We start from the raw sequence: 13,096 nt of genomic DNA on the forward strand, positions 1-13,096 counted from the left end.
GCTGGAAGCATTTTCCTGTTTATCGGTAATCAGAGCTTCAAAGTCTGCCTCGATCAACCTCAACTTGACTCTCAAGTCTTCAGCACTAGGTCTGCTTGCTTATTTACTTCAGTGTACATAAACTCAGAAAATCTATTTTCACATATTTCACTATAAAAATATAGCAACCAGCCACTTTTTATAGTGGCTGGTTGCTGTATTTTTATAGTGAAATATCGTTATCCACGACCACGAAGCTCAACAGTCCAAATAAAATGGACAAATTGTTATCTATTTTCACATATGTAAGTAGTAACAAGCGATCCCAAAACTTGGACTGTTTGTTTGAAATGCGAACGGCATTCTATTTTTATTACCATCCAAAATGAAAAATAGAGTTTTCTTTTTGAAGGCATTTTTCATTGAACTGTCACTAGTGATTACTTCTTTCGGTACTTTTCCGGAAAATGCGGGCAGTCCGAAACAAAGCTTCTGCGGTAAATGCGATTGACACTATGCAGATGCTACTTACAGCCGTAAGTTTTCTCGCAACCATTTTACTTTAAAAATAAAGTAACGTAAGGGAATTATTTTACCTATGTCAGCATGTGTTTTGTTTATTTGTACGCGAACCACTTGGAATGTCCTTGCGTGCTACCAACGGTACAGTAGCTACCGTTGGGGTGAAACATTCACCGTCTTGGTGCAAAGTTTGCATTTGCCCTTGTGAACTAACACAACTAGTGAATAAACTTGGACGTCTCCGCATAATTTTATTCCAGAAGGTAAATTTGACAAGAATTACGCAACACTTACAACCTGTACAACTTTGCTTCCGCCGTTTGCCGATAGGTGGCGACAAATGTAAGTAGCGGTCGAAAGAAACAGATCGCAGACGTCAGGCAGTTAGCTTAGACCCCGGTCAACATAACCTGATTCAAGCATTAGTCGATTTGTATCTGCACTATAAAGTTGTTCTTGATTGAAAATGTCAGTTTACGAGCCTAATTCTCGTCACTTGCGGGAAGTGTTACTGTTTTGTTTCAATATGAAGAAAACAGCGGCTGAGTCTCATCGAATGCTCTCAAGTACGTGTGGTAAGGATGCTGTTAGTGAAAGAACGTCTCGTGAGTGGTTTCAACGCTTCAAGAACGGCGATTTTAACGTCGTAGACCGGCATAGTGATTGAAGAGAGAATTTTTTCGTAGATGAAGAATTGGAGACTCGCGTCAAACTCAATTAGAATTGGCACGGTTAGTGGGAATGACACAGCAAGCAATTTCAAAATGTCTCAAGGCTATGGGCATGATTCAGAAAGAAGGAACTCGGATCCCGTGTCAGCTGAAGCCGAGAGACGTTGAAAGGCGTTTGTGTGTTTGTGAACAGTTGCTTCAGAGGCAAAAACGGGAGGGATTTCTGCATCGTATTGTGACCGGGGACGAAAAATGGGTTCATTACGATACAGTATCTGTTAGAAACATTACGTATGTAGACTGTGGACAGTTGGGAATGTGGGTCTCACGGGAAGCGTGCAAGGGATAAGTTCTTGCAGGCGCACTACCCTGTGTGCCCTCGGTGGCTCATGGATAGAGCGTCTGCCATGTAAGCAGGAGATCCCGGGTTCGAGTCCCAGTCGGGGCACACATTTTCATCTGTCCGCAGCAAAGTATGTCAACAACACCTGTCGGCAGCTGAGGGTTTCAATTAATTATCATTTATTCTGCCTACAGGAAAATTAAAGAGACCTTTGGAGAAAAGAGAACCACTTGTATGAATATCAAGGGCTCAGATGGAAACCCAGTTCTAAGCAAAGAAGGGAAAGTAGAAAGGTGGAAGGAGTATATAGAGGGTCCATACAAGGGCGATGTACTAGAGGACAATATTATGGAAATGGAAGAGGATGTAGATGAAGATGAAATGGGAGATATGATACTGCGTGAAGAATTTGATAGAGCACTGAAAGACCTAAGTCGAAACAAGGCCCCGGGAGTAGCAACATTCCATTAGAACTACTGACAGCCTTGGGAGAGCCAGTCCTGACAAAACTCTACCACCTGGTGAGCAAGATGTATGAGACAGGCGAAATACCCTCAGACTTCAAGAAGAATATAATAATTCCAATCCCAAAGAAAGCAGGCGTTCACAGATGTGAAAATTACCGAACTGTCTGTTTAATAATTCACGGCTGCAAAATACTAACGCGAATTCTGCACATAAGAATGGAAAAACTGGTAGAAGCCGACCTCGGGGAAGATCAGTTTGGATTCCGTAGAAATATGGGAACACGTGAGGCAATACTGACCCTAAGACTTATCTTAGAAGCTAGATTAAGAAAAGGCAAACCTACGTTTCTAGCATTTGTAGCCTTAGAGAAAGCTTTTGACAATGTTGACTGGAATAATCTCTTTCAAATTCTGAAGGTGGCAGGGGTAAAATACAGGGAGCGAAAGGCTATTTACTATTTGTACAGAAACCAGATGGCAGTTATAAGAGTCGAGGGGCATGAAAGGGAAGCAGTGGTTGGGAAGGTGGTGAGACAGGGTTGTAGCCTCTCCCCGATGTTATTCAATCTGTATATTGAGCAAGCAGTGAAGGAAACAAACAAAAAATTCGGTGTAGGTATTAAAATCCATGGAGAAGAAATAAAAACTTTGAGGTTCGCCGATGACATTGTAATTCTGTCAGAGACAGCAAAGGACTTGGAAGAGCAGTTGAAGGGAATGGACAGTGTCTTGAAGGGAGGATACAAGATGAACATCAACAAAAGCAAAACAAGGATAATGGAATGTAGTCGAATTAAGTCGGGTTATGCTGAGGGAGTAGTAAAGGAGTTTTGCTGTTTGGGGAGCAAAATAAGTGATGATGGTCGAAGTAGAGAGGATATAAAATGTAGACTGGCAATGGTAAGGAAAGCCTGAAGAACAGAAATTTGTTAACATCGAGTATAGATTTAAATGTCAAGAAGTCGTTTCTGAAAGTATTTGTATGGAGTGTAGCCATGTATGGAAGTGAAACATGGACGATAAATAGTTTGGACAAGAAGAGAATAGAGGCCTTTGAAATGTGGTACTACAGAAGAATGCTGAAGATTAGATGGGTAGATCACATAACTAATGAGGAAGTATTGAATAGGATTGGGGAGAAGAGGAGTTTGTGGCACAACTTGACTAGAAGAATGGATCGGTTGGTAGGACATGTTCTGAGGCATCAAGGTATCACCAATTTAGTATTGGAGGGCAGTGTGGAGGGTAAAAATCGTAGAGGGAGACCAAGAGATGAATACACTAAGCAGATTCAGAAGGATGTAGGCTGCAGTGGGTACTGGGAGATGAAGAAGCTTGCACAGGATAGAGTAGCATGGAGAGCTGCATCAAACCAGTCTTAGGACTGAAGACCACAACAACAACAACACCATTTATTTATTGCGATAACCCTAAACGCAAAAAATCATGGTGATATCCCCCGGCCTGGCTTCCACGTCGACGGCCAAAGAACCGCTGGATTGGTTGGGGGGGGGGGGGGCGGCACACCTTATCCTGCTCGTTCCCCAGAGCCTCAATCCCATAGAATTTTTGTTATGAGGCACTTGAAGAAACTGGTCTACACCACACCAATCATCGAATTGCGAACACAGTGCGTGTTAGCAGATACAACAACAACCGCGTGTACTTCAAAGGGTGCGTCATTCCTTACGCCGGAGGGCGCATTGTGATAATTGGACGCCACGTTGAACACCTCCTGGAAGCACGTGTTTATCGCAGCAAGTACGCATTCCTGGACCCATGTTTATTGGTCTTACCTTAGAGAGTACGGATTTCCGGACACATGTTTGGACCTACTTTTCTTGTTTCGATGAGTGCTACCACTTCTCAAAGTATGGGACACCTTTTTTTTGAACACTCTGTGTTTGTTACATCCCAAAGACACCTTCAAGGAAATTCTGCCATCCAAACGATATCGCTCTGGCTTGTCAATCAAAAGAGATGGTTAGTCACAGGGAACACTAACAAAAGAGTTAGCGGCACTTACCTCATATTTCAAGAAATGCAGATTGAAGCCCAGTACCAGTAAGGGCGAGATTTGTGCGTTTCACCTCAACAGCAAACAAGCTAACAGTTAGTTCAAGGAGCAATTCGCCGGCAATATTGTCCGTTACAACGGATACTCCAGGTATCCTGGCACCACACTTGACCCTATTCTGTGTTATATAAATCATCTAGGAAACAGATTAGCCAGCCGGCCGTTGTGGCCGAGCGGTTCTAGGCGCTTCATCTGGAACCGCGCGACCGCCACGATCGCAGGTTCGAATCCTGCCTCGGGCATGGATGTGCGTGATGTCCTTAGGTTAGTTAGGTTTAACTAGTTCTAAGTTGTAAGGGAATGATAACCTCAGATGTTAAGTCCCATACTGCTCAGAGCCATTTGAATTTGAAACACATCAGCGTAGATAGAAGCTCGCAATAACATCATCCAGAGTCCATGTGGCACAACTTGGGGAGCTTAAATGAAGACGTTGCGTACATTGGCTCTTCCACACTTTTTTTGCAGTGTATGGTGCTTCGGTGTGGTGTACGAGGTGCATTCAAGTTCTAAGGCCTCAGATTTTTTTTCTAATTAACTACTCACCCGAAATCGATGGAACTGGCGTTACGTCTCGACGTAATCGCCCTGCACACGTACACATTTTTCACAACACTGACGCCATGATTCCATGGCAGCGGCGAAGGCTTCTTCAGGAGTCTGTTTTGACCACTGGAAAATCGCTGAGGCAATAGCAGCACAGCTGGTGAGTTTGCGGCCACGGAGAGTGTCTTTCGTTGTTGGAAAAAGCCAAAAGTCACTAGGAGCCAGGTCAGGTGAGTAGGGAGCACGAGGAATCACTTCAAAGTGGTTATCACGAAGAAACTGTTGCGTAACGTTAGCTCGATGTGCGGGTGCGTCGTCTCGGTGAAACAGCACACGCGCAGCCCTTCCCGGACGTTTTTGTTGCAGTGCAGGAAGGAATTTGTTCTTCAAAACATTTTCGTAGGGTGCACCTGTTACCGTAGCGCCCTTTGGAACGCAATGGGTAAGGATTACGCCCTCGCTGTCCCAGAACATGGACACCATCATTTTTTCAGCACTGGCGGTTACCCGAAATATTTTTGGTGGCGGTGAATCCGTGTGCTTCCATTGAGCTGACTGGCGCTTTGTTTCTGGATTGAAAAATGGCATCCACGTCTCATCCATTGTCACAACCGATGAAAAGAAAGTCCCATTCATGCTGTCGTTGCGCGTCAACATTGCTCGGCAACGTGCCACACGGGCAGCCATGTGGTCGTCCGTCAGCATTCGTGGCACCCACCTGGATGACACTTTTCGCATTTTCAGGTCGTCATGCAGGATTGTGTGCACAGAACCCACAGAAATGCCAACTCTGGAGGCGATCTGTTCAACAGTCATTCGGCGATCCCCCAAAACAATTCTCTCCACTTTCTCGATCGTGTCGTCAGACCGGCTTGTGCGAGCCCGAGGTTGTTTCGGTTTGTTGTCACACGATGTTCAGCCTTCATTAAACTGTCGCACCCACGAACGCACTTTTGACACATCCACAACTCCGTCACCACATGTCTCCTTCAACTGTCGATGAATTTCAATTGGTTTCACACCACGCAAATTCAGAAAACGAATGATTGCACAATGTTCAAGTAGGGAAAACGTCGCCATTTTAAGTATTTAAAACAGTTCTCATTCTCGCCGCTGGCGGTAAAATTCCATCTGCCGTACGGTGCTGCCATCTCTGGGACATATTGACAATGAACGCGGCCTCATTTTAAAACAATGCGCATATTTCTATCTCTTTCCAGTCGGGGAAAAAAAAATCGGAGGCCTTAGAACTTGAATGCACCTCGTAATGCCTGCCATACCAGCCTCAAGAACACGGTGCACATGGTTATGGCTACAATCAGACGAACTCCTGTCTGTTCAGTTCTCCTGGTAAGCAATATCTACCCGCCACAGATTTTCAGAACTGAGACCCTAGTTAGAGATTACCAAAATGCACAAGAGAATAAGGAACTACCCATCATCACGACATATCTGACTTATATTAGAAACAGCCTTCACTACTGTATGCTCAACAAGTAAAACTAAAGTAAGAGATATCTGGAACAAGAACTGCCAACACGTCGCCAATCAGTAAGGACGAGAATGCTTCGAGAATACAGCTTCGATACTGGGCCGTCGAAGCACTGTATAAATTCCGTATTGTGGAGTCTCAGAATGGTGACTGCGGTGTGCTGAAGCATTCTATCAGACATATGAGAGGGAAGTGCGTCCTACGATGCTGCAAGGGCACATAGAATCACTTTATGAATGCCAATGCATCAGCGGTGGAGTGGATAAGTAAACCTGATATTAATATTTACTCGATTTATTTTTGTTTCATCCATTGACGTTCATTACATATTATAAATGTGCTGCATTTGTGTGCCATACCAGTTATCATGATGACGTGACTGGATTGAGAATTTCATGGTAGGGAAGATGCAGCTTAAGTTATCCTGGATGGAGAGTCATCGACAGATGGAGAAGTAACTTCAGATGTGCCCCAGGAAAGTATGCCGGAAGCCTTGCTGTTCATTAATGACCTCGCGGACAGTATTAATATAAGGAGCTACTGTCTGGATGAAGCTGCATAAATAATCTAAGAAGATTTGAAATACTGGTAACATGTTTTAAATCTTCAGAAGTATAAAATGATAGACTCACAAAACGTTTAAGTGTAATGCCCTTTTTGACACATTTATTTTTACAATTCCGTCTTGATCACACAGATTTCTTTACACTTTATTACCGGTTTCGGCTACGCCATTCAAACTGGTAGGTCTCTGAATACATCAAAGTAAGCATACGGGTTAAAATCGTTCTGTTCATTCAGCAGTCATTCCAGTTGTTTTCTGTGCACTTAAATCTCCATTTCTTCGAGCAGGTTCATTAACTGTCCCTTTGACGCCCTATGCAACACTTTCATATTACTATCTATACATCCTACTGAATGTCTTTCTGTGTCCAAACGTGTACTCGTTTTAGAGAACATACATATAATCAAAATAAGAGTGCTTTCGGCATTCATAACAGATTGTATGTTACCTAACCAGGCTAAGGGCTGTATTTTATAGTATTTGTGCTTTTTATGGGTTCCAAGTATGAGTCCAATTACACATATACTATATCCTGATATGTTTTTAATGTCAGACGTTCATTTAGCCAAAGAAAAATTTTAACTAAAGACAGCGCATACTGAATTTTAATATTTATGTTGGCGACACTGGTTTACTTTGTACTCTAACTAAAGTGCCCTCTGCTGGCAGTAGGCTCTTGTGTAAATACGTGACGCAATCAGAGTATTATCAGCACGTACCATGTACTCAGATATTTAACTTGATGATTTTTATCAGAATATTTTAAGGGTCTGTACGGCTGCTATATATGGCTATAAATATTTTATATTTTTATATTTCATGCATCATTAATACTGTATAGATTTAGTCTTAACTAACTGAACCTGGTCGCTTACACAATTTTTATATTTACAACAGATGTGAAGATAGCGGTAAGCCAAAACCGCTCATAAAGTGTAAAGAAATCTGTGTGATCAAGACGGACTTGTGAAAATAACAATGCAAAAAATAAAATGATTGCGGACTCGTTTATAGACTACATGTCTTCAGTTGATAAGTAATACCCTTTGATTACATGAGTGGATCACAACCGGAATCGGCAAACTGATACAAATACCTGGGTGTAACATGTTTGACGGATATGGAATGGAACGATCACATAGCATCAGGTAAAGCAGATGGTAGACTTCGGTTCGTTGGCAGAATAGTCGTAAAAGGGGGTCGGTCTAAAAAGGAGATTGTTTACAAATCATTCTTGTTACAATACTCTTATTTGCTGAAATGTGTGAGGTGCATGCCAAACGGGACTAACAGCTGATATTCAGCGTGTATGGACAAGAGCAGAACAAATGGTTACAGGCTTGTTTGACCCATGGGAGGGAGTCACAGAGATGCTAAAAAAAAAAAAAAAAAAAAAAAAAAATAGCTGAAGTGGCACACGCTCCAAGAGAGACACGAAATCCTACTTACAAAGTTTCGAGAACTGTTATTGATTGAAGAGTCTAGTGCAGAGGGTTTAAGCAGTTATTCTTCCCGTGCTGCATACGCGATAGGTAATCTTAACACGTGGGGCAGTACTAACAAGGGAACCTCCCCATCGCACCCCCCTCAGATTTAGTTATAAGTTGGCACAGTGGATAGGCCTTGAAAAACTGAACACAGATCAATCGAGAAAACAGGAAGAAGTTGTGTGGAACTATGAAAAAAATAATAAAATATTCAAACTGAGTAGTCCATGCGAACATAGGCAACATCAAGGACAATGGGAGTCAAGGAGCGCCGTGGTCCCGTGGTTAGCGACAGCAGCTACGGAACGAAAGGTCGTAGGTTCAAGTCTTCCCTCAAGTGAAAAGTTTAATTTTTTATTTTCAGTTTATGTGACAAACTCTTATGTTTTCGTCACTTTTTTGGGAGTGATTATCATATCCACAAGAAAACCTAAATCGGGCAAGGTAGAAGAATCTTTTTACCCATTCGCTAGGTGTACAAGTTAGGTGGGTCGACAACATATTCCTGTCATGCGACGCACATGCCGTCACCAGTGTCGTATATAATATATCAGACGTGTTTTCCTGTGGAGGAATCGGTTGACCTACGACCTTGCGATCAAATGTTTTCGGTTCCCATTGGAGAGGCACGTCCTTTCGTCTACTAATCGCACGGTTTTGCGGTGCGGTCGCAAAACACAGACACTAAACTTATTACAGTGAACAGAGACGTCAATGAACGAACGGACAGATCATAACTTTGGGAAAATAAAGAAAGTAAAATTTTCAGTTGAGGGAAGACTTGAACCAAGGACCTCTCGTTCCGCATCTACTCACGCTAACCACGGGACAACGGCGCTCCTGGGCAGAAATTCTCCTTGATGTTGCCTATCTTGCGCATGGACTACGCAGTTTGTATATTTTGCTTACTTTTTTCATAGTTCCACACAACTTCTTCCTGTTTTCTCGACTGATCTGTGTTCAGTTTTTCAAGGCCTATCCACTGTGCCAACTTATAACTAAATCTGGGGGGGGGGGGGGGGGTGCGATGGGGAGGTTCCCTTGTGAGTATCCTCTGCCGTGCACTTCAGACTGGTTTGCAGAGTATGACTGTATGTGTAGATGTACCCTGTCGTGTTATGAGTAGGAAGAGCAATAGCTGCAGTGTTCGGATACAGTATTCCTAGTGTCCTGCGTGCCACAGACAAGTGGTTTAAATATCGGAGCGCAACGTTGCAACGACCATGTGAGAACTTTACAAGCAAAGGCGAATGCTCGACTTCGGTTCAATAGTAGAATTTTGGGAAGATGTGGTTCATATGTAAAGGAGACCGCTTATAAATCACTAATACGACCTATTCTCGAGTACTGCTCGAGCGTTTGGGATCCCTATCAGGTCGGATTGAGGGAGGGCGTAGAAGCAATTCAGAGGCGGGCTGCTAGATTTGTTATCGGTAGGTTTGATCATCACGCGAGTGTTACGGAGATGCTTCGGGAACTCAAATGGGAATGAAATTACAATGAAATGAACACCCTTAGCTGCTTACAGGCGTAAGCAGCTAAGCTGCTTACAGGCGTTGACATACGTCAACGAGGACAGATGAAAGTGTGTACCCCGACCGGGACTCGAACCCGGGATCTCCTGCTTACATAGCAGACGCTCTTTTCATCTGAGCCACCGAGGACACAGAGGATAGCGCGACTGCAGGGATTTATCTCTGGCACGCCTCCCGCGAAACCCACATTCTCAACGTATTGGCCCGCACTACATTCGTAGTGCCCCCGCCCATTGTACTAATTCGGACATGTCCGAAAGAACAGATACCGTCTTAGTACATATATAGTTAAGGCTCACCGGCCACGTGACCATCTTCTTCTTCTCCTGTGCGAATGCACAAACAGTGCCCGAACTCTTACGGGAATCGGCAACGCGCCGCGAGTAATGAGTATAATGGGCGGGGGCACTGCGAATGTAGTGCGGGACAATACCTTGAGAACGTGGGTTTCGCGAGAGGCGTGCCACAGATAAATCCCTCCAATGGCGCTATCCTCTGTGTCCTCGGTGGCTCAGATGGATAGAGCGTCTGCCATGTAAGCAGGAGATCCCGGGTTCGAGTCCCGGTCGGGGCACAGATTTTCATCTGTCCCCGTTGACGTATGTAAACGCCTGTAAGCAGCTAACGGTGTTCATTTCATTGTAATTTCATTCTAACGAGCTGCATGCTCACCGATGGTATCTGTTCTTTCGGACATGTCCGAAATCCCTGGGAATCCCTGGAGAGAAGGCGACGTTCTTTTCGAGGATCACTACCGAGAAAATTTAGAGAATCGGCATCTGAAGCTGACTGCCGAATATTCTACTGCCGCCAACGCACATTGCACGTAGGGACGACGAAGATAAGATACGACGAATTGGGGGTCATACCGAATCGTATGAACACTCCTTTCTCCCTCCCTCTATTTGCTAGTGGAACAGGGGAGGGAATGACCATTAGTGGGTCAGAATACCCTCCGCCACGCATCATTCAGTAGTTTGCGGAGTGTCTGTGTATATGTAGATGATTGTGATAGAGTATTAGCTTCCCAGGAATTCTGTATTTTTTCGCAGCTTACATACTTGCTTTTATCTGTGGCACTATAAGAAAATGAAGTATATTAATATTTTCACCACGGGAGAAAAGAAGCAACAACAACAAAACAACAGAAAAACGTGTTTATTTTACTTAATTTATATTCTAGTTTTAACATGATATGTGCTACATAAAAAAGGCATTAGATGCAATTTTTAATACATATACAAGACTGTGCAAACAGATACATAAATAAACAGATAACAAAAGTCATATTGTACTTCCTTGTTAACAATAATAGTTTACACTAGGAAAAAAGCAATTTACATAGGAGTCAATATTTCGTCGATATGTGTTATGCGTTGTCATTATATCGGGGGTTAAGACTTCATATCGATGCTTCCTGCGCTGGAAGTAAATGTGTAGTTGGCTTGCCGTTTATTTCGACCTTGCGTATACTATGAAGTTATTTCCAGCTTGACGTTTACAATATGTGGCGGTAACCATGAGGAGATATTATTTTCCTAATGGAGCGACTGTAACTACAACGTCAAGTGAGACGGTCAAGATCTGAATCAGTTGATCACTTCTGTTGTCATCCAAAGGATCTCCCGTCAGACCGTGTGTTCCACGTCCAGTCATAAGCGTTCTACCGTACACCTCCTAAGCTGTTACCATTCATCGTGCAAAACGTACAAGGTGTTTCACTGATGTAGGCCTGTAAACGGAATACGATTCCAGGTCCCTTGAAGTTTGTTTACTGCGTACAAACAGGGTTATCGGAAACAGTCTGAAGAGCTTGTGAGGGTGTCGTAGGGCAGATTGTGCTGAGAAGTAATTGTTCCCCAAGGTAGTGTTATAGGCCGTTTGCTGTTCCTTATCTATATAAACGATTTTGGAGACAATCTGAGCCACTATATTACGTTGTTTGAAGATGACGCTGTCGTTTATCGACTAATAAAGTCAGCTGAAGATCAAAACACATTGCAAAACGATTTAGAAAAGATATCTGTATGGTGCAAAAATTGCCAATTGACCGTAAATAACGAAAGATATAAGGTCAACCACATGAGTTGTAAAAGAAATCCGTTAAACTTCGGATACACGATAAATCAGTCAAATCTAAACGCCGCCGTAAATTCAACTAAATACCTAGGTATTACAATTACGAACAACTTAAATTGAAAGGAAAACATAGAAAATGTTGTGGGAAAGGCTACCCAAAGACTGCGTTTTACTGCCAATAGCAAATAGAAAATGTAGCTGATCTAGTAAAGAGACTGCCCACACTAGTCTTGTCCGTCTTCTTTTTGCTGCGAGGTGTGGGATCCTTACCAGATAGGACTGACGGAGTACATCGAGAAAGTACAAAGAAGGGCAGCACGTTTTCTATTATCGCGAAATAGGGGAGACAGTGTCACAGAAATGATACATAATTTGAAATGGACACTACTAAAACAAAGGCGTTTTTCGTTGCGGCGGCTCTTCTCACGGAATTTGAATCATCAGCTTTCTCCTCCGAATGTGAAAATATTTTGTTGATACCGACCTACATGGGGAGAAACGATTGCCATAATAAAATAAGGGAAATCAGAGCTCGTACGGAAAGATATAGATGTTCGTTTTCTCCGCGTTCTGTACGTGATTGGAATAATAGAGAACTGTGAAGGTGGATCGATGAACCCTCTGCCAGGCACTTAAATGTGATTTGCAGAGTATTCATGTAGATGTAGATGTTAAGAAAAAAATGTGATACTTTGCAGTATTTCCGAGTTAATTAAAACTGAGGTTAGCCTATCAGGCCGTTGCGCGCGCGAATGCAAGCGGCCCGCCCCATAGAACAAGTGTCAGTTGTTCTCACAGTGTAGGTGACAGCGCACGAAACTGCTCAGCTTTTGTCTCCGGTTCGATCACTACTGCCGTGCTATGTTCATTTTTATATCGCCCCCTTGCTCGATTTTAGGCAAACCAAACGGAGAACGGTCTCTGTGAACCCATCTTTATACAAGGTGGTCGCGGAACACCGAGTTTAGTATAAAATGTCAAATCGAAATACCTCCAGCCGTCTAAATTTCGAGTTTTATTTTATTTGTGCTACGAGTTTCAGCGTTATATTACGCCATCTTCAGGCACGCTGACCGGTGTGTAGGGAGAATCCCACCTCTGGTACAGTCGAAATAGGTACCAGCGTAGTGTCACTGGTATCCGTAGACTTCTTTTAAACACATCGATCCCTTCGATCATCACTTGCAGACTGTTAACAGCGATGATTTTTATCTGGCATTTCGAACGCAGGACACGTTTGGCGACACGCTGTCTGGTGGACAGTTTGAATTTGCGCCCGCAAAGGCCTGACTTCAATGCTAATTAACACGGAGACGGTGCAACGTATCCATTT

The 13,096-nt window shown here is 43.3% G+C and overlaps 1 non-coding gene across 1 annotated transcript; it reads left to right on the top strand.

Moving 5' to 3' along the window:
• Window positions 1-10,184: 10,184 nt before the first annotated feature.
• On the top strand, window positions 10,185-10,258 carry Trnat-ugu (transfer RNA threonine (anticodon UGU)). The gene has a single exon. It is a non-coding gene; the product is annotated as a tRNA-Thr (tRNA).
• The last annotated feature ends 2,838 nt before the right edge of the window (window positions 10,259-13,096 follow it).

This window comes from Schistocerca serialis, chromosome 11, assembly GCF_023864345.2.
Source record: "Schistocerca serialis cubense isolate TAMUIC-IGC-003099 chromosome 11, iqSchSeri2.2, whole genome shotgun sequence".
NCBI lineage: Eukaryota > Metazoa > Arthropoda > Insecta > Orthoptera > Acrididae > Schistocerca > Schistocerca serialis.